This window comes from Triticum urartu, chromosome 7A (genome assembly GCF_056163025.1).
Source record: "Triticum urartu cultivar PI428250 chromosome 7A, HENAU_Tu73, whole genome shotgun sequence".
Taxonomy (NCBI): Eukaryota; Viridiplantae; Streptophyta; class Magnoliopsida; order Poales; family Poaceae; genus Triticum; species Triticum urartu.
Genome location: NC_141879.1, coordinates 13,426,702 through 13,449,599, shown reverse-complemented (window position 1 = coordinate 13,449,599; position 22,898 = coordinate 13,426,702). Strand labels below are relative to the sequence as shown.

Here is a 22,898-nt window from a genome sequence, read left to right as displayed (position 1 = left end):
AATTTCTGCAACGATCCCCAACAGTGGCATCATGAGCTAGGTCTATGCGTAGTTTCTATGCACGAGTAGAACACAAGTTGTTGTGGGCGTCGGTTTTTTCATTTTACTTGCCATTACTAGTCTTATCTTGATTCGGCGGAATCGTGGGATGAAGTGGCCCGGACAGACCTTACACGTACGCTTACGTGAGACAGGTTCCACCGACTGACATGCACTAGTTGCATAAGGTGGCTAGCGGGTGTCTGTCTCTCCCACTTTAGTCAGATCGGATTTGATGAAAAGGGTCCTTATGAAGGGTAAATAGAAATTGGAATATCACGTTGTGGTTTTGGCATAGGTAAGAAACATTCTTGCTAAGAAACCTATAGCAGGCACGTAAAAATTTGCAACAACAATTAGAGGACGTCTAACTTGTTTTTGCAGCATATGCTGTGTGATGTGATATGGCCAAAAGGATGTGATGAATGATATATGTGATGTATGAGATTGATCATGTTCTTGTAATAGGAATCATTACTTGCATGTCGATGAGTATGACAACCAGCAGGAGCCACAGGAGTTGTCTTAATTTACTTATGACCTGTGTGTCAACATAAACATCATGTAATTACTTTACTTTATTGCTAAACCGTTAGCCATAGTAGTAGAAGTAATAGCTGACGAGACAACTTCATGAAGACACGATGATGGAGATCATGGTGTCATGCCGGTGACGATGATGATCATGAAGGAAATATGCCCTAGAGGCAATAATAAAGTTATTATTTATTTCCTTATTTCATGATAAATGTTTATTATTCATGCTAGAATTGTATTAACCGGAAACATAATACAGGTGTGAATACATAGACAAACAGAGTGTCACTAGTATGCCTCTACTTGACTAGCTTGTTAATCAAAGATGGTTATGTTTCCTAACCATAGACATGAGTTGTCATTTGATTAACGGGATCACATCATTAGGAGAATGATGTGATTGACTTGACCCATTCCGTTAGCTTAGCACCCGATCGTTTAGTATGTTGCTATTGCTTTCTTCATGACTTATACATGTTCCTATGACTATGAGATTATGCAACTCTCGTTTGCCGGAGGAACACTTTGTGTGCTACCAAACGTCACAACATAACTGGGTGATTATAAAGGAGCTCTACAGGTGTCTCCAAAGGTACATCTTGGGTTGGCATATTTTGAGATTAGGATTTGTCACTCTGATTGTCGGAGAGGTATCTCTGGGCCCACTCGGTAATGCACATCACTATAAGCCTTGCAAGCATTGCAACTAATGAGTTAGTTGCGAGATGATGTATTATGGAACGAGTAAAGAGACTTGCCGGTAACGAGATTGAACTAGGTATTGAGATACCGACGATCGAATCTCGGGCAAGTAACATACCGATGACAAAGGGAACAACGTATGTTGTTATGCGGTCTGACCGATAAAGATCTTCGTAGAATATGTAGGAGCCATATGAGCATCCAGGTTCCGCTATTGGTTATTGACCAGAGACGTGTCTCGGTCATGTCTACATTGTTCTCGAACCCATAGGGTCCGCACGCTTAAGGTTTTGATGACAGTTATATTATGAGTTTATGAGTTTTGATGTACCGAAGGAGTTCGGAGTCCCGGATGAGATCGGGGACATGACGAGGAGTCTCGAAATGGTCGAGACGTAAAGATCGATATATTGGACGACTATATTCGGACATCGGAAAGGTTCCGAGTGATTTGGGTATTTTTCGAAGTATCGGAGAGTTAAGGGAATTTGCCAGGGGAGTATATGGGCCTTATTGGGCCATACGGGAATAGAGGATAGAGGCCAAAAGGAAGCAGGTGTCGTGGTTCTAACTCTGACAGTGATGTAGGGGGTGTGTATGGAGAGGCTAGATCTCAGCTATGGAGAGGTTGTAAACACACAGGGTGTACGAGTTCAGGCCCTTCGCGGAGGAAGTAACAGCCCTACGTCTCGGTGCCCGGGGGCGGTCGATTGGATTATATGCGTGTGAATAACAGAGGTGCGAACCCTTGTCTCGGAGGAGGGGGTGGCTTATATAGAGTGCGCCAGGACCCCGGCCAGCCCACGTTACCAAGGGTTCAATGTACATTAAGGCGGGGCGTTACTGGTAATGCTGGTAATAAAGTGCTATAATGACCATAAAGACTACTTAATAGCCGACCGTTTGCCTGCGGAGTGACTTTAGATCTCCTGGCAGTCGAGTGGTTGGCTTCGTGGTTGAGTGGTAGCTCCTTGGTCGAGTGTCTTGAACCCGTCGAGTGGGTACCTTCAAGTCGATTGAAAGGTGACTTCTTCCAGGGATGTCCTTGGGTAGGGCTCTTAGGACAGGTCCATGCCCCTACCCTAGGTACATAGCTTCGTCATTAGCCCCCGAATGGATCGAGGTTCGAGTGGGGAAGGAGTTGGGGGTCCTTCCGACTGGTTCTTAGCGTCACATGAATGTCTTGCACTGGATCAATCGCCATGGATGACGTTGTCAACTTCTTTCGGTCACCTTGATCCATTCTTGGTCTCTCGTCGAGTGAATTTCCTTACTTGTGAAATACCGAGTGCCGGCGTGAGAGGGATCTTCTGTTTGACGAGTTGTTCCGCAGCCCGCGGATTTCGCGGGATTTGAACATAGGGAAGCGAGCGGGACGGGAGCGGCCGCAGTAATCGGATGTGATAAGGCGGAAGCTCCTCGATTTCCGCACCACCTTTTTCGCCACGTACTGCGCGCGCGTCTGCTGCGGGATTTGACGGGATAGCCTGGGCCTACCAGTCAGCCACTCGGAAGCGGCCTCTTATAAACCGCTGGCTCGGGTTTCCAAACAGTGCTCTCCCCTTTCTTTCTCCCTTCGCAAAGTCCTCCGCCACCTCCGCTCTCACCCTAGCGCTGCAGGCCCGTTCGAGATTTGCCGGCGACGATGGTGGAGGGCAAGACGTCTGCTCTGGAGCGCGCGAAGAAGGCGGCGGCGCAGGGGAAAGGGAAGAAGTCCGCTCGGGGCGGATCTTCCTCAAGGACTGCTCTGCCCAGAGGCTGGATCCAGGGCGACTGGATGCCGTCAGTGATTCGGCAGGAAGATCTCGATGATATGGTTGAGGGAGGAGTCATTCCTTACGAAGCTGCGCGCCTCCCGGGGAGACAAGTCGAGCCCCAACCTCTTGATGGTGAGTGTGTCCTCCTCGCCACCCACATCGATCGCGGGTTTTCTCTGCCTCCTCATCCTTTTTTCCAGAGCTTTCTGAACTTCTTCGGAGCGCAGCTCCACCACTTCACTCCCAACTCTATCGTGTACCTTGCTGCTTTCATTTCCTTGTGTCAGGGTTTCCTGGGTTGCCGCCCCCATTGGGGACTCTTTAAGCACATCTTCACTTGCCGTTCCCAATCGGTCAAGAAGGCCAAGTCGAGTGACGAAAGGACGCAGGTGATCCAGCTGTGCGGCGGCCTGGCGATCCAGACGAGGGGAAAGAGTTGTTTTCCATCTATCACTTTCCCAGAGTCGGTCCGTGGTTGGCAGGCGACCTGGTTTTACTGCAAAGACCAGGCGACCCCAGGACAGTCGACTGGGCTTCCCCCTTTCTCTCTCGACCGAGCTCAAAAACCTGCTTCTCTGAAAGTGACGCCGGAAGAAAAGGCCCAAGTCAAAGTGCCGGTTGGTCGTGTGGTTCAGCTTGTCCACGATGGCGTGACTGGCATGGACTTGCTGGAGGTCTTCCTTCGGAGGCGCATCCAACCGCTCCAGGCTCGTGACCACCCGATGTGGCTGTACTCGGGCCTCGAAGACACCACTCAGATCCACCCGGAGGAGGTCACTGATGAGATGTTGGAGGGGTGGCTGTCGAGCATCACAGGAAACAAAGACAACCCCCGAGGAGCCAGGAGGGTTTCTCCACTCGACAACACATACGAAGTGGACCAGGTCTGACTTTATGCTCCCGACTGAGATCTTGTTTTCTTCATTGGTCTTCTTTGAATTGGTCGATTGACTTTTGTCTTGTCTATTGTTTTCCAGGCAACTACTGAGATGTACTCGATGCCCAACGGGGCACAGGAGCCAACTGAGGAAGGGGAGGCGAGCGGAGGTGAGAGTGGAGACGATCAAGGCGAGTGGGAGTCTGATGGCGAAGGGGAGGGAGACGACGACGTCGACTCTAGCGAAGAGGAGGAGGAGGTCGAACCCCCCCCCCCCCCCGTCCAGAGAGGCGATCCAAGCTTACACACGATCCAGCGCGGGAACGTGGTAAGGCGACTGCTCCTGTTGGGAAGTCGTCGAAACGCCCTCGGACCTCTTCTCCTACGCCGACCGAAAAGGCTCCCAAGCACCCACGCGCGACTCCGTCCAAGCCGCCAAAGGCTCTGCCCAAGATGAAGATGACTGTCCCCACCATCTCTGGGTAATAATAAAGCTTGTTTTCCTTTGTTGACCGTGGACAGATCCTTGGTCGATTCATTGAACCAACTGACTGACTTTCGAGATTTGCAGTGCTGCTACTTCTGAGCTCTCCGCCAAGGACGACGATCAAGAGATGGAGGATGCTGTTACCTCCAACCCTGGTACGATTACTGATGTTCTGCCTTGAGTCGACTGGACATTTATTGCAACTCTGGTCGATTGAATTTTTTCTTGTAGCTCCTCCTCATGTTATCAACCTCCCGGATGACGACGACGTGCCGCTGAGAGCGAGAAGGAATAGGAGAACGTCGGCTGGCAAGACCCCACAATCCAGCCGGCGCCTGAGGCCGTAGCTCGAGACGGTGGTGAAACCACTCGGGCTTCTGTGACTTTCTCCATTCCTCTGACGAGTGTGCGGCCCTCGACGTCGACTGCGGATCCGCCTTCGCATTTTGCCGCGTACCCCGTCCCTGAGGACCAAGCATCTGCCGCAAAAGAGGCTATACGCCAGGCGGGGATCATGATGGAACAAGTGAAAGTGGCTCGGGAGGCCAGCCAAGCAGCTTATGACGCGAGTTCGGCTCTTCAGAGTAACGTCTAGGTCAGTCGACTCAACACTTGGTCTGTTACGATATGCTGTTTGAGGAATCTCTTTTCCGAAGATCTTTATATCTATACACCCACTGGGTGTGTCTGCCAATTCTTGGACGAGTGGGGGCACGCTAAGTGCACCCACTGGGTGTAGTCCCCGAGACTACGGTGGACTGCTGGTAGTCGACTATAGTCTTTATATTGTGTTGCTGTAGCTGTATTTCTTCACTCGGTCTGGTCAGGCCATGTCGAATGGAACTGTATCCGGTCGACTGCGGGCAGTCGACTTTTTTTTACAGTGGGGGCACGCTGAGTGCACCCACTAGGTGTAGTCCCCGAGACTACTGTCGAATGTTTTTGATTCGGCTGTAGTCTTAGAAACGCCATTATTGTCTCTTAGTTACTTGGAAGCAACTTATCTTGGACGTCTGTCGACTGATTTTTTTTACAGTAATCCTACTAACTTGTAGCTCGCTATACTGAGTTGGAGAATCAGCAGATCCAGCTCAACCTTACTTGAAGCTTGCTCAAGAGAATTTGAAGAAGGCGCAAGAAGAAGCAAAAGGTATGGCTGGTGAGGTTCTCCATTCTTGACGAGTGACTTTTCTTTCTTGTCCATTATTGATGTTGATTTCACTCGACGTGCCGCAGATAAACTGGAAGAAGCTCTGAAGAAGAAGGATCAAGATCTTGCAGAAGCACAGAAGGAGGTCTTGAACAAAACGAGGCTTGCTGAAGAGAAACTGGCTTCGGTCGGAACTCTTGAGCAGGAGAACTCCAGACTGAAAGCTGCTCTCGAGGTAGCCAATCAAGAGGTCAGTCGACTGAAGAACGACAACGTGGCTCTGCACGACAAGGTGGGTGAACTGGCGGGGAAGAGGAACGATCTGGAGGCTTATCTCGATGGACTCGCCAAGAAGCTGTTCGTCATGCTCGAAGGTAATTACTCTGCCCCGACTGTCTTGCAGTTACCAAGCCTGTGTCGGGCCACTGTCTTACTCTTGAATCGTGTTTGCAGAATTCTGCCAGAGCTTCGAAGAGGAAACCAGTCGAGTGGAGCCAGGCTTGGACCCCGCCAATTCTCTCGTGAAGGATGAGGCTGCTATGAACGTGCTCCGACTGGAGTCTCGTGTTACCAGTGTTGTTGACTATCTTGCTTGACTGAAGGTTGTGATGTCGCGGATCGACACATCACTCTGGCCTGGGATGATGCTTCAGAACGACCTCGAGTCTCTGATGGCTCGACTGAATGAAGTCCCGGGTCGAGTGGCGGAATGGAAGAAATCTTCTACTAGATGTGGTGTTGATGTCGCTCTGTCTCTGGTCCGCGTCCATTGCAAGGAGGCGCGAGAAGAAAAGCTGGCCGCCATCCAAGTTGCCAATACCAGGAAGCACAGCTTTCAAGACTTCATGGAGACTTTCATCGCTGCTGCCACTCGTATTGCAGACGGGATCGACTTGGACGAGTTCCTCGCCCCTTCCAGTCCTCCACCTGAGGAATGAAAAACTTTTATGCTTCACTTTAAATTTGCCTCGGAATGCCGAGTGGATTTGTAACCGTTAAACTCTGCCGAGCCGAGGGCTCGAGTACTTTGATCTGAGGTCTGGGACCTTTAGGCTTTATCCGAACTTGATTTCTCGTTGAATATCTTCATGGTTTGATCCATCAAGTGGAACTTGATCTTCACTCGGAATACCCTTGTATTTGTGGCGTAACTTCGAAGGAGGAGGTAGCAGTCGACTTGCACCTCGTCGTCCTTGCGGATTGGGTTGTGTCCTGTACTTAGGCGAGCGCTGGGCTGCAGCTAAGCCCCCGAGTGGGAGTCTGGCTCGCCACTCGGTAGGATTTTTAAACACTTAGGCGAGCACTGGGCTGCAGCTAAGCCCCCGAGTGGGAGGTTTGCTCGCCACTCGGTAGGATTTTTGAACACTTAGGCGAGCACTGGGCTGCAGCTAAGCCCCCGAGTGGGAGTCTGGCTCGCCACTCGGTAGGATTTTTAAACACTTAGGCGAGCACTGGCTGCAGCTAAGCCCCCAAGTGGGAGGTTTGCTCGCCACTCGGTAGGATTTTTGAACACTTAGGCGAGCACTGGGCTGCAGCTAAGCCCCCGAGTGGGAGTCTGGCTCGCCACTCGGTAGGATTTTTAAACACTTAGGCGAGCACTGGGCTGCAGCTAAGCCCCCGAGTGGGAGGTTTGCTCGCCACTCGGTAGGATTTTTAAACACTTAGGCGAGCACTGGGATGCAGCTAAGCCCCCGAGTGGGAGTCTGGCTCGCCACTCGGTAAGATTTTTAAACACTTAGGCGAGCACTGGGCTGCAGCTAAGCCCCCGAGCGGGAGGTTTGCTCGCCACTCGGTAGGATTTTTGAACACTAAGGCGAGCACTGGGCTGCAGCTAAGCCCCCGAGTGGGAGGTTTGCTCTCCACTCGGTAGGATTTTTGAACACTTAGGCGAGCATTGGGCTGCAGCTAAGCCCCCGAGTGGGAGGTTTGCTCGCCACTCGGTAGGATTTTTAAACACTTAGGCGAGCACTGGGCTGCAGCTAAGCCCCCGAGTGGGAGTCTGGCTCGCCACTCGGTAGGATTTTTGAACACTTAGGCGAGCACTGGGCTGCAGCTAAGCCCCCGAGTGAGAGGTTTGCTCGCCACTCGGTAGGATTTTTAAACACTTAGGCGAGCACTGGGCTGCAGCTAAGCCCCCGAGTGGGAGGTTTGCTCGCCACTCGGTAGGATTTTTAAACACTTAGGCGAGCACTGGGCTGCAGCTAAGCCCCCGAGTGGGAGTCTGGCTCGCCACTCGGTAGGATTTTTGAACACATAGGCGAGCACTGGGCTGCAGCTAAGCCCTCGAGTGGGAGGTTTGCTCGCCACTCGGTAGGATTTTTAAACACTTAGGCGAGCACTGGGCTGCAGCTAAGCCCCCGAGTTGGAGTCTGGCTCGCCACTCGGTAGGATTTTTAAACACTTAGGCGAGCACTGGGCTGCAGCTAAGCCCCCGAGTGGGAGGTTTGCTCGCCACTCGGTAGGATTTTTGAACACTTAGGCGAGCACTGGGCTGCAGCTAAGCCCCCGAGTGGGAGGTTTGCTCTCCACTCGGTAGGATTTTTGAACACTTAGGCGAGCACTGTGCTTGAGCTAAGCCCCCGAGTGGGAGGTTTGCTCGCCACTCGGTTGGATTTTTAAACACTTAGGCGAGCACTGGGCTGCAGCTAAGCCCCCGAGTGGGAGTCTGGCTCGCCACTCGGTAGGATTTTTGAACACTTCGCGAGCACTGGGCTGCAGCTAAGCCCCCGAGTGGGAGGTTTGCTCGCCACTCGGTAGGATTTTTAAACACTTAGGAGAGCACTGGGCTGCAGCTAAGCCCCCGAGTGGGAGGTTTGCTCGCCACTCGGTAGGATTTTTCAGACTTAGGCGAAACGGATTCGCAGCTAAGTCACCCACTGGGGGATTTTGTATGCGAACAAAAGTGACAGCAATTATTGGAACACTCTTGTCTTTGATAAAAAATGAACTGCGGAAGTTTTTCTTATTACATCTCGTCCAAGGGAGAACTCAAGTGTAAAAGGGGCGGAGCAGTTCCGCATTCCAAGCTCGCGGCTCGTCGATCTGGCGATGAATATTGTAGAGGTGATACGCTCCATTGTGGAGGACTCTGGTGACGATGAAGGGGCCTTCCCAAGTAGGAGCAAGCTTGTGTGGTTTCTGTTGATCCACTCGGAGGACCAAATCTCCTTCCTGGAAGGCTCGACTCTTCACATTTCTGGCGTGGAATCGACGCAAGTCTTGCTGATAAATGGTCGATCTGATCATGGCCATTTCCCTCTCTTCTTCTAGGAGGTCGACTGCGTCTTGCCGGGCTTGTTCTGCTTCATCTTCGGTATAAAGTTCGACTCGGGGCGCGTTGTGAAGAAGATCACTCGGCAGAACTGCTTCGGCTCCATAAACCAGAAAGAACGGAGTTCTTCCAGTCGACCGATTTGGGGTGGTCCTCAATCCCCACAGAACTGACGGAAGCTCGTCAACCCATGCGCCCGTTGCGTGCTTGAGATCACGCATCAGCCGGGGCTTTAGTCCTTTGAGAATCAGACCATTTGCCCTTTCAGCTTGTCCGTTCGATTGGGGATGGGCGACCGATGCGTAGTCGACTCGTGTGCCTTGAGAGGCGCAAAAAGCTCTGAACTTGTCCGAATCAAAGTTTGACCCATTGTCAGTGATGATGCTATGCGGGACTCCATATCTAAATGTTAACCCCCTGACGAAACTGATAGCAGTGCAAGCATCGAGATTCTTGATTGGCTTAGCTTCAATCCATTTGGTAAACTTGTCGACTGCCACAAGCACATGTGTGAAACCGCTCCTGCCTGTTCTCAGTGGACCAACCATGTCCAGTCCCCAAACAGCGAAGGGCCAGACGAGTGGAATGGTCTTCAGGGCTGACGCAGGCTTGTGTGACATGTTGTAGTAGAACTGGCACCCTCCACACTTGTCGACTATCTCCTTTGCCATTTCATTTGCTCTTGGCCAGTAAAATCCCGCTCGGTATGCTTTAGCCACAATGGTCCGAGAAGACGCATGGTGACCACAGGTCCCCGAGTGGATATCATCAAGGATTATCTGACCTTCTTCTGGTGTTATGCACTTCTGACCGATTCCAGTCGCGCTTTCTCTATACAATTGTCCCTTTATGACTGTGAAGGCCTTGGATCGGCGGACGATCTGTCGAGCCTCTTCCTCGTCTTCCGGGAGTTCTTTCCTTAGGATATACACGATGTACGGTATCGTCCAGTCAGGACTGATTGCCAAGACTTCCATGATTAGGTCGACCACCGCAGGGACTTCGACTTCAGTCGGATCTGTGGCACTTTTCGGCTGCGGGGCTTCTTCTGTAAAATGATCTTCTTGGACTGACGGCGAGTGGATGTGTTCCAGGAACACATTGTTGGGAATGGCTTCTCTCTTGGAGCCTATCTTTGCCAAACCGTCAGCCGCCTGATTTTTCAGTCGAGGGATGTGATGAAGCTCTAACCCCTCGAATTTCTTTTCTAACTTTCTCACTGCATTGCAATAACCAGTCATTGCTGGACTTCTGACGTCCCACTCCTTCATCACTTGATTAACCACCAAATCTGAGTCGCCATAGACCATGAGGCGACGGACGCCGAGTGAAATGGCCATGCGCAACCCATACAAAAGTGCTTCATATTCTGCTTCATTATTGGAGGAATCGAAGTGAATCTGGAGAGCGTATCTGAGCTTATCTCCTCGGGGGGAGACTAATACTACCCCAGCACCGGAACCATTCAGCATCTTAGATCCATCGAAGAACATGGTCCAGTGCTACGAGTGAACTTGAGTCGGAAGTTGCTGTTCAATCCACTCGGCGACGAAATCTGCGATTGCTTGGGACTTGATAGCCTTCTTTGCTTCAAACTTGATATCTAAGGGAAGGAGTTCAATCGCCCACTTAGCCACTCGACCAGTTGCATCTTTGTTGTGCAGAATCTCTGACAGAGGGGCGTCGCTGACGACTATAATGGAGTGGTCAGAGAAGTAATGTGCAACCTTCTTCGTGGTCATATAAATCCCATATACAAGCTTCTGGTAATGAGGGTATCTTTGTTTTGAAGGGGTCAAAACTTCAGACACATAATAAACTGGGCGCTGAACTCTGAAGGCCTTTCCTTCTTCTTCCTGCTCGACCGTAAGTACTGTACTGACAACTTGTCCTGTGGCTGCAATGTAAAGCAGCAGAGGCTCTTTCCTGATTGGGGCAGCAAGCACCGGATGGGTGGAGAGCAGAGCTTTGAGCTCTGCAAATGCTGCATCAGCTTCTGGAGTCCACTCGAACTTGTCAAACTTCTTCATCAGTCGGTAAAGAGGCAATGCCTTTTCACCAAGATGAGAAATGAATCGACTTAGAGCGGCCAAGAAACCCGTAAGCTTTTGGACATCGTGTACACGCACAGGACGCTTCATCCGGAGTATGGTGCCAACTTTTTCAGGATTAGCGTCGATCCCCCGTTCGGAAACGAGAAAACCGAGTAACTTTCCACCTGGAACTCCGAATGTGCACTTTGATGGATTGAGTTTGATATCATACCTTCTGAGGTTGGCAAAGGTTTCAGCAAGGTCAGTCCGCAGGTCGGAACCTTTCCGTGACTTGACCACAATATCATCCATGTATGCCTCCATGTTCCGACTGATTTGAGTGAGTAAACACTTCTGAATCATCCTCATGAACGTGGCTCCGGCATTCTTGAGGCCGAACGGCATGGTGACGTAACAGAAGCATCCTAATGGAGTGATGAAAGCCGTTTTGATCTCGTCGGATCCATACAGACGGATCTGATGGTACCCGGAATAGGCGTCTAGAAAAGACAATCTCTCGCACCCCACGGTCGAGTCGACTATTTGGTCGATGCGAGGGAGAGGAAAATGATCTTTCGGGCAGGCCCGATTGATATGTTTAAAATCAATGCACATGCGAAGTGACTTGTCCTTCTTGGGGACCATGACGACATTGGCGAGCCACTCGGAGTGGTAAATCTCTCGGATGAACTCCGCTGCTAAGAGCCGAGCCACCTCCTCGCCAATGGCTTGCTTCTTCTGGACAGCGGACCGTCGAAGATGTTCCTTCACAGGCTTGAATTTTGGGTCGACTCGTAGACGGTGCTCAGCCAGCTCTCTGGGAATTCCAGGCATGTCAATGGGTTTCCATGCGAAGACGTCCCAGTTCTCACCGAGGAGCTGGACGAGCGCTTCTTCCTATTTGGAGTCGAGCGTCGTTGAGATGTGAGTCGGGGCAGCATTGGGGTCGGTCGGGTGAATGTGGGCCGTCTTTGTTTCGCCGGACGACTGAAAAGCTGATTCTGAAGCAGGCTTCTTGGCTCGTAACAATTCACTCGGGTCGGCGGTCTTCTGGTACTCTTGCAGCTCGACCACTGCCATATGAGCATCAGCGATCTTTGAGCCTTTCTGAAAACACTCTTCTGCCTTCTTTCGATTGCCTGTAACAGTGATCACACCTTTGGGGCCAGGCATCTTCAGTTTGAGGTACACGTAACACGGTCGAGCCATGAAGCGTGCATAAGCTGGCCTGCCCAAAATGGCATGATAAGCGCTGTGGAAGTCCACGACCTCGAATGTCAACTTTTCCTTGCGGTAATTCTTCGAATCACCGAAAACCACATCAAGAGCAATCTGGCCGAGTGATTCGGCTTTCTTCCCGGGAATGACTCCGTGGAAGCTCATGTTACTGGTACTGAGCCTGGACATCAGAATGCCCATCCCTTTCAATGTTTCTGCGTATAGAATGTTCAGGCCACTGCCACCATCCATCAGGACTTTGGTCAGTCGAGTGCCTTTGACAACTGGGTCGACCACCAAAGCTTGCCTCCCAGGGGTGGTAATGTGCGTAGGGTGATCAGACTAGTCGAATGTGATGGCAGTCTGAGACCACTTCAGATAACTGGGTGTTGCCGGAGCAACCATATTCACCTCACGGTTAATGACTTTCAGTCGACTTTTGCTTTCGACATCAGCAAAACTCATCAGGGTGGAATTGACTTGGGGGTACCCATCGTCACTATCTTCCTTGTCCTCAACCCTGTCCGGCTCCTTTTCCTTATCTTTGGACTGCTTGCCCTGAAACTGCTGGATCAGGAGCCGGCACTGTCGAGTGGTATGCTTTAGGTAAATAAAATTACCCTCTTCATCTTTCTTGGTGTGGATATGACATGGCAGATCCAAAACATCATTCCCATCTTGATCCTTGACTTTCTTGGGCTTCCAGGGCCCCTTGTGTTTTTTCCCATGAATTTTCCCTGGGTTACGGCCAGGGCCTCCCCAGGGGCGGCTGGCTCGGCCTTCTGCTTCTGTTTTCAACTGGAGTTTCCTCTGGTTTCTTGGGCGACTGCCTTGTGCTTGCCACTCCGGAGTCGATTTTCATCTTCACCATTAGCGTATTTGGTGGCAATCTCCATCATCCGATTCAGAGACATCTCTCCGGTTCGACCGAACTTCAGATTCAATTCTCTGTACTTAACGCCTTCTTTAAAGGCACAAACTGCTTGATGATCTAGTACATTCTCAACTGTGTGATGCAATGTGATCCACCTTTGGATGTAATCCCTCAGAGTTTCATTCGGTTTCTGCACGCAAGACCGCAATTCTGTAAGGCCTGCAGGTCGCTTGCATGTTCCCTCAAAGGTTGTGACAAACACTCGGGAGAGGTCCTCCCAAGTGTAGATGCTGCTGGGTGCCAACTGATTTAGCCACGCTCTGGCTGAGCCCTCTAACATGAGAGGCAAATGCTTCATAGCCACCTCATCATTGCCACCGCCAATCTGGACAGCCACTCTGTAATCTTCAAGCCAAGTGTCAGGTTTAGACTCTCCGGTGAACTTGCTGACTCCCGTCGCCAACCTGAAGTTGGGAGGAATCACTGCGGCTCGGATGGCTCGACTGAAACACTCTGGCCCTGAAGCATGTACTCTGCTGCTGGCAGGCGCGTCTCTGTCGTGTCCTTCTCGATGAGCTCTGTTCCTGTCAACCAAACCTTGAACGAGGATGGATCTCGCATCAAAGCCTAGGTCCCTGGGGTCGACTGGAATCCTCCGCCCAACACTATGAGGGCGTCTGTCATCTTGCTGTCGAGGCGCATACGACCCACATCTCGGGGGAGGGGTTGGCACTCGACGTCGATCATCACGATCGAATCGGTGATCATACTGCTCATTTCTTCTGTACTGATCGTGCCGGTCTCCACGTCCCTCACGCCTCGGGGGCGATCTCGGGCTGTGATCCGACTGGACTGTATCCGTTGCAACGGATCGACTGTGGATCATATTTCGTGACTGAGAACCAGCGGAATTCTGGTTTCCCGCCGCCCGGAGCAACGCTCTGATCTGCAACAAGCCCCTGCCAACCTCTGACTGGGAGGGCTGAATCGACTCTGCTATACGGGCCGCGGTGGCCAAATTCTGAACTGGGGTTCGATATACCTGCGTTGGCGGGAAGAGCTGACGTCGACTGGACTCGGGAGCTCGCTGACGCGCTTGCTCGTCGAGTATTCGCTGGAGATTCTCCAGTCGAGTGCGCTCGGCCAAGTTAGCCAAGCGCGCGTCCTCCAAGGCCCGGGCCTCGGGGGTTTCTCCGACGATAGGAGTGTGGAGTGTGTCCGTGTTCCGGCGGCGAAGCTCCTCTCGCTGTAATGACGTGAGAGGTTCGGGGAGATACTCATCGTGGGGATGCGACGGGTCGCCCCCACGCGCGCCTCCATCAGCGCGAGGGAAGCCGGGAGGACTGTGTGTTCCATCGACCACCAGAACCTCAGCCGCTGGGTCGCTGCTGTTTCACTCGGATGCGGTCTCCGCGGAGCCAGTCGACAGGTCGAACAGGCCGTAGAGGGATTCGTCGGGCTCGATTGCCGCGACTTGTTGGGCGGCCGACTGGCGGGCCACGGCGTGCCTCACCCACCTCTAAAGTCTCGACCGACCAGAGCGCTTGCGCTGGTGGGAGACAGGGCGGGGAGACGACATGGGGGCCGACCGATACTGGGTCGACGGCTGCCGCAGGAGGACGCCACGAACGCATGCGCGGAAGTGCGTCGCACCACGGACGGGGAGCGCGTCGATGTCGAGTGGTGCCTCCTGAAGCCAAGCGGAGTCGTCGGCGATGAACGTGAGCGCGCCGAGGCGGATCTCGCGGCCCTCCACCAAAACTCCGCAAGAAACCATGATCAAAGGGATCGGAAAAATCGCAACTTCTCCAACTAGGCGCTAAGATTCCTGCCCCACGGTGGGCGCCAATGTCGTGGTTCTAACTCTGACAGTGATGTAGGGGGGTGTGTATGGAGAGGCTAGATCTCAGCTATGGAGAGGTTGTAAACACACAGGGTGTACGAGTTCAGGCCCTTCGCAGAGGAAGTAACAGCCCTACTCTCGGTGCCCGGGGGCGGTCGATTGGATTATATGCGTGTGAATAACAGAGGTGCGAACCCTTGTCTCGGAGGAGGGGGGTGGCTTATATAGAGTGCGCCAGGACCCCAGCCAGCCCACGTTACCAAGGGTTCAATGTACATTAAGGCGGGGCGTTACTGGTAACGCTGGTAATAAAGTGCTATAATGACCATAAAGACTACTTAATAGCCGACCGTTTGCCTACGGAGTGACTTTAGATCTCCTGGCAGTCGAGTGGTTGGCTTCGTGGTCGAGTGGTAGCTCCTTGGTCGAGTGTCTTGAACCCGTCGAGTGGGTACCTTCAATTCGATTGAAAGGTGACTTCTTCCAGGGATGTCCTTGGGTAGGGCTCTTAGGACAGGTCCATGCCCCTACCCTAGGTACATAGCTTCGTCAGCAGGCGCGCGCCCCCCCTCTGGTCTGAATTGGACAAGGGGTGTAGCCCCCTTTTCCTTGTTCCTCTCCCCTTCTTTCCTTCTCTCCTACTCAGGAGGAATCCTACTCCCGGTGGGAGTAGGACTCCCCCCTTGGCGCGCCCTCCTTGGCCGGCCGCCTCTCCCCCTTGCTCCTTTATATACGGGGGCAGGGGGCACCCCATAGACACAACAATTGATCCTTGAGATCTCTTAGCCGTGTGCGGTGCCCCCCTCCACCATAATCCTTGATAATATTGTAGCGGTGCTTAGGCGAAGCCCTGCGACGGTAGAACATCAAGATCGTCACCACGCCGTCGTGCTGACGGAACTCTTCCCCGACACTTTGCTGGATCGGAGTCCGGGGATCGTCATCGAGCTGAACGTGTGCTAGAACTCGGAGGTGCCGTAGTTTCGATGCTTGATCGGTCGGGCCGTGAAGACGTACGACTACATCAACCGCGTTGTCATAACGCTTCCGCTTTCGGACTATGAGGGTACGTAGACAACACTCTCCCCTCTCGTTGCTATGCATCACCATGATCTTGCGTGTGCGTAGGAATTTTTTTGAAATTACTACGTTCCCAACAGTGGCATCCGAGCCTAGGTTTTATGTGTTGATGTTATATGCACGAGTAGAACACAAGTGAGTTGTGGGCGATATAAGTCATACTGCTTACCAGCATGTCATACTTTGGTTCGGCGGTATTGTTGGATGAAGCGGCCCGGACCGACATTACGCGTACGCTTACGCGAGACTGGTTCTACCGACGTGCTTTGCACACAGGTGGCTGGCGGGTGTCAGTTTCTCCAACTTTAGTTGAACCGAGTGTGGCTACGTCCGGTCCTTGCGAAGGTTAAAACAGCACCAACTTGACAAACTATCGTTGTGGTTTTTGATGCATATGTAAGAACGGTTCTTGCTAAGCCCGTAGCAGCCACGTAAAACTTGCAACAACAAAGTAGAGGACGTCTAACTTGTTTTTGCAGGGCATGTTGTGATGTGATATGGTCAAGACGTGATGAGATATAAGTTGTTGTATGAGATGATCATGTTTTGTTGAAGTTATCGGCAACTGGCAAAAGCCTTATGGTTGTCTCTTTATTGCATAAGATGCAAGCGCCAAATAATTGCTTTACATTATCGCTATGCGATAGCAATAGTTGCGAAAGCAATAGTTGGCGAGACGACCACGTGACGACACATTGATATAGATCAAGATGATGGAGAACATGGTGTCAAGCCGGTGACGATAGAGATCATGATAGTACTTTGGAGATGGAGATCAAAGGCGCAAGATGATGATGGCCATATCATGTCACATATTTTGATTGCATATGATGTTTATCTTTTATACATCTTATTTTGCTTTGTTTGACGGTCGCATTTTAAGATGATCTCTCACTAATTATCAAGAAGTGTTCTCCCTGAGTATGCACCGTTGTGAAAGTTCTTCGTGCTGAGACACCACGTGATGATCGGGTGTGATAGGCTCTACGTTCAAATACAACGGGTGCAAAACAGTTGCACACGCGGAATACTCAGGTTAAACTTGACGAGCCTAGCATATACAGATATGGCGTCGGAACACAAAGACCGAAAGGTCGAGCGTGAATCATATAGTAGATATGATCAACATATTGATGTTCACCATTGAAACTACTCCATCTCACGTGATGATCGGACATGGTTTAGTTGATATGGATCACGTGATCACTTAGAGGATTAGAGGGATGTCTATCTAACTGGGAGTTCTTAAGTAATATGATTAATTGAACTTAAATTTATCATGAACTTAGTCCTGATAGTATTTTGCAAATTATGTTGTAGATCAATAGCTCGCGTTGTTGCTTCCCTGTGTTTATTTTGATATGTTCCTAGAGAAAACTAAGTTGAAAGATGTTAGTAGCAATGATGCGGATTGGATCCGTGATCTGAGGTTTATCCTCATTGCTGCACAGAAGAATTATGTCCTTGAAGCACCGCTAGGTGACAGACCTATTGCAGGAGCAGATGTAGACGTTATGAACGTTTGGCTAGCTCAATATGATGACTACTTGATAGTTTAGTGCACCATGCATAATGGCTTAGAATCGGGACTTCAAAGACGTTTTGAACGTCATGGACCATATGAGATGTTCCAGGAGTTGAAGTTAATATTTCAAGCAAATACCCGAGTTGAGAGATATGAAGTCTCCAACAAGTTCTATAGCTAAAAGATGGAGGAGAATCGCTCAACTAGTGAGCATGTGCTCAGATTGTCTGGGTACTACAATCGCTTGAATCAAGTGGGAGTTAATCTTCCAGATAAGATAGTGATTGACAGAATTCTCTAGTCACCATCACCAAGTTAGTAGAACTTTGTGATGAACTATAGTATGCAAGGGATGACGAAAACGACTCCCGAGCTTTTCATGAAGATGAAATTGATGAAGGTAGAAATCAAGAAAGAGCATCAAGTGTTGATGGTTGACAAGATCACTAGTTTCAAGAAAAGGGCAAAGGGAAAAAGGGGAACTTCAAGAAGAACAGCAAGCAAGTTGCTGCTCAAGTGAAGAAGCCCAAGTCTGGTCCTAAGCCTGAGACTAAGTGCTTCTACTGCAAAGGGACTGGTCACTGAAAGCGGAACTACCCCAAGTGATTGGCGGATAAGAAAGGATGGCAAAGTAAACAAAGGTATATTTGATATACATGTTATTGATGTGTACTTTACTAGTGTTCATAGCAACCCCTTAGTATTTGGTACTAGTTCAGTTGCTAAGATTAGTAACTTGAATCGGGAGTTGCAGAATGAACAGAGACTAGTTAAGGGAAAGGTGACGATGTGTGTTTGAAGTAGTTCCAAGATTGATATGATCATCATCGCACACTCCCTATACTTTCGGGATTAGTGTTGAACCTAAATAAGTGTTATTTGGTGTTTGCGTTGAGCATAAATATGATTTGATCATGTTTATTTCAATACGGTTATTCATTTAAGTAAGAGAATAAATTGTTGTTCTGTTTACATGAATAAAACCTTATATGGTTACACACCCAATGAAAATGGTTCATTGGATCTCGATCGTAGTGATACACATATTCATAATATTGAAACCAAAAGATGCAAAGTTAATAATGATAGTGCAACTTATTTGTGGCACTGCCGTTTAGGTCATATTGGTGTAAAGCGCATGAAGAAACTCCATGCTGATGGGTTTTTGGAATCACTTGATTATGAATCACTTGATGCTTGCGAACCATGCGTCATGGGCAAGATGACTAAAACGCCGTTCTCTGGAACAATGGAGCGAGCAAATGACTTATTGGAAATAATACATACTGATGTATGCGATCCGATGAGTGTTGAGGCTCGCGGCAGGTATCGTTATTTCCTGACCTTCACAGATGATTTAAGTAGATATGGGTATATCTACTTGATGAAACATAAGTCTGAAACATTTGAACAGTTCAAAGAATTTCAGAGTGAAGTGGAAAATCATCGTGACAAGAAGATAAGGTTTCCACGATCTGATCGCGGAGACGAATATTTGAGTTACGAGTTTGGTCTTCAATTAAAACAATGTGGAATAGTTTCACAAATTCATGCCACCTGGAACACCACAGCATAATGGTGTATCCGAACGTCATAACCGTACTTTATTGAATATAGTGCAATCTTTGATGTTTCTTACCGATTTACCACTATAGTTTTGGGGTTATGCATTAGAGACAGCTGCATTCACGTTAAAAAGGGCACCATCTAAATCCGTTGAGACGGCACCGTATGAACTGTGGTTTGGCAAGAAACCAAAGTTGTCGTTTCTTAAAGTTTGGGGTTGCGATGCTTATATGAAAAAGTTTCATCCTGATAAGCTCAAACCCAAATCGGAGAAGTGCGTCTTCATAGGATACCCAAAAGAAAATGTTTTGTACACCTTCTATCACAGATCCGAAGGCAAGATATTCGTTGTTGAGAATGGATCCTTTCCAGAGAAGGAGTTTCTCTCGAAAGAAGTGAGTGGGAGGAAAGTAGAACTTGATGAGGTAACTGTACCTGCTCCCTTATTGGAAAGTAGTTCCTCACAGAAATCTGTTCCTGTGACTACTACACCAATTAGTGAGGAAGCTAATGATGATGATCATGTAACTTCAGATCAAATTACTACCGAACCTCGTAGGTAAACCAGAGTGAGATCCGCACCAGAGTGGTACGGTAATCCTGTTCTGGAGGTCATGTTACTTGACCATGATGAATCTACGAACTATGAAGAAGCGATGGTGAGCCCAGATTCCGTAAAATGGCTTGAAGCCATGAAATCTGAGATGGGATCCATGTATGAAAACAAAGTATGGACTTTGGTTGACTTGCCCGATGATCGGCAAGCAATTGAAAATAAATGGATCTTCAAGAGGAAGACGGATGCTGATAGTAGTGTTACTATCTACAAAGCTAGAATTGTCACAAAAAGGTTTTCGACAAGTTCAAGATGTTGACTACGATGAGAGTTTCTCACTCGTATCTATGCTTAAGTCTGTCCGAATCATGTTAGCAATTGCCGCATTTTATGAAATCTGACAAATGGATAAACAAAGTTGCATTCCTTAATGGATTTCTTAAAGAAGAGTTGTATATGATGCACCATAAGGTTTTGTCAATCCTAAAGGTGTTAACAAAATGTGCAAGCTCCAGCGATCCATCTATGGACTGGTGCAAGCATCTTAGAGTTGAAATATACGCTTTGATGAGTTGATCAAAGCATATAGTTTTATACAGACTTGCGGTCAAGCCTGTATTTACAAGAAAGTGAGTGGGAGCACTACAACATTTCTGATAAGTATATGTGAATGACATATTGTTGATTGGAAATAATGTAGAATTATTCTGCAAAGCATAAAGGAGTGTTTGAAAGGATTTTTTTCAAAGAAAGACCTCGGTGAAGCTGCTTACATATTGAGCATCAAGATCTATAGAGATAGATCAAGACGCTTGATAAGTTTTTTTAATGAGTACATACCTTGACAATATTTTGAAGTAGTTCAAAATGGAACAGTCAAAGAAAGAGTTCTTGCCTGTGTTACAAGGTATGAAATTGAGTAAGACTCAAAGACCGACCACGGCAGAAGATAGAAAGAGAATGAAAGTCATTTCCTATGTCTCAGCCATAGGTTCTATAAAGTATGCCATGCTATGTACCAGATCTATTGTATACCCTACACTGATTTTGGCAAGGGAGTACAATAGTGATCTAGGAGTAGATCACTGGACATCGGTCAAAATTATCCTTAATGGAATAAGGAAATGTGTCTCGATTATGAACGTGACAAAAAGGTTCGTCGTAAAAGGTTACGTCGATGCAAGTTTTGACACTAATCTAGATGACTCTAAGTCTCAATCTAGATACATATTGAAAGTGGGAGCAATTAGCTAAAGTAGCTCCGAGCAGAACATTGTAAACATAGAAATTTGCAAAATACATACGGATCTGAATTTTTGGCAGACCCATTGACTAAGCTTCTCTCACAAGCAAAACATGATCACACCTTAGTACTCTTTGGGTGTTAATCACATAGAGATGTGAACTAGATTACTGACTCTAGTAAACCCTTTGGGTGTTGGTCACATATCGATGTGAACTATGGGTGTTAACCACATAAAGATGTGAACTATTGATGTTAAATCACATGGCGATGTGATCTACATTATTGACTCTAGTGCAAGTGGGAGACTGAAGGAAATATGCCCTAGAGGCAATAATAAAGTTATTATTTATTTCCTGATTTCATGATAAATGTTTATTATTCATGCTAGAATTGTATTAACCGGAAACATAATACAGGTGTGAATACATAGACAAACAGAGTGTCACTAGTATGCCTCTACTTGACTAGTTCGTTAATCAAAGATGGTTATGTTTCCTAACCATAGACATGAGTTGTCATTTGATTAACGGGATCACATCATTAGGAGAATGATGTGATTGACTTGACCCATTCCGTTAGCTTAGCACCCGATCGTTTAGTATGTTGCTATTGCTTTCTTCATGACTTATACATGTTCCTATGACTATGAGATTACGCAACTCCCGTTTGCCGGAGGAACACTTTGTGTGCTACCAAACGTCACAACGTAACTGGGTGATTATAAAGGAGCTCTACAGGTGTCTCCAAAGGTACATGTTGGGTTGGCGTATTTCGAGATTAGGATTTGTCACTCCGGTTGTTGGAGAGGTATCTCTGGGCCCACTCGGTAATGCACATCACTATAAGCCTTGCAAGCATTGCAACTAATGAGTTAGTTGCGAGATGATGTATTACGGAACGAGTAAAGAGACTTGCCGGTAACGAGATTGAACTAGGTATTGAGATACCGATGATCGAATCTCGGGCAAGTAACATACAGATGACAAAGCGAACAATGTATGTTGTTATGCGGTCTGACCGATAAAGATCTTCGTAGAATATGTAGGAGCCAATATGAGCATCCAGTTTCCGCTATTGGTTATTGACCGGAGACGTGTCTCGATCATGTCTACATTGTTCTCAAACCCGTAGGGTCCGCACGCTTAAGGTTTTGATGACAGTTATATTATGAGTTTATGAGTTTTGATGTACCGAAGGAGTTCGGACTCCCGGATGAGATCGGGGACATGACGAGGAGTCTCGAAATGGTCGAGATATAAAGATAGATATATTGCACGACTATATTCGGACATCGGAAAGGTTCCGAGTGATTCGGGTATTTTCGAAGTACCGGAGAGTTACGGGAATTCGCCAGGGGAGTACATGGGCCTTATTGGGCCATACGGGAATAGAGGAGAGAGGCCAAAAGGAAGGAGGCGCGCGCCCCCCTCTGGTCCGAATTGGACAAGGGGTGCAGCCCCCTTTTCCTTGTTCCTCTCCCCTTCTTTCCTTCTCTCCTACTCCAACAAGGAAAGGAGGAATCCTACTCCCGGTGGGAGTAGGACTCCCCCCTTGGCGCGCCCTCCTTGGCCGGCCGCCTCTCCCCCCTTGCTCCTTTATATACGGGGGCAGGGGGCACCCCATAGACACAACAACTGATCCTTGAGATCTCTTAGCCGTGTGCGGTGCCCCCTCCACCATAATCCTCGATAATATTGTAGGGGTGCTTAGGCGAAGCCCTGCGACGGTAGAACATCAAGATCGTCACCACGCCGTCGTGCTGATGGAACTCTTCCCCGACACTTTGCTGGATCGGAGTCCGGGGATCGTCATCGAGCTGAACGTTTGCTAGAACTCGGAGGTGCCGTAGTTTCGGTGCTTGATCGGTCGGGCCGTGAAGACGTACGACTACATCAACCACGTTGTCATAACGCTTCCGCTTTCGGTCTACGAGGGTACGTAGACAACACTCTCCCCTCTCGTTGCTATTCATCACCATGATCTTGCATGTGCATAGGAAATTTTTTGAAATTACTACGTTCCCAACAGATCATGGCGCCCTGGAGATGGAGATCAAAAGGAGGAAAATGACATTCGCCATATCATGTCACTATTTGATTGCATGTGATGTTTATCATGTTTTTACATCTTATTTGCT

General features: G+C 48.9%; 2 long non-coding RNA genes across 2 annotated transcripts; both read left to right on the top strand.

The window, feature by feature from the left end:
- Positions 1-4,191: 4,191 nt before the first annotated feature.
- LOC147956929 (uncharacterized) lies at positions 4,192-4,988 on the top strand. The gene is made up of 3 exons (XR_015612367.1): positions 4,192-4,394; positions 4,484-4,554; positions 4,631-4,988. It is a non-coding gene; the product is annotated as an uncharacterized LOC147956929 (long non-coding RNA).
- An 838-nt stretch (positions 4,989-5,826) lies between these two features.
- Positions 5,827-6,630, top strand: LOC147956928 (uncharacterized). Its single transcript, XR_015612204.1, has 2 exons — positions 5,827-5,923; positions 6,003-6,630. It is a non-coding gene; the product is annotated as an uncharacterized LOC147956928 (long non-coding RNA).
- The last annotated feature ends 16,268 nt before the right edge of the window (positions 6,631-22,898 follow it).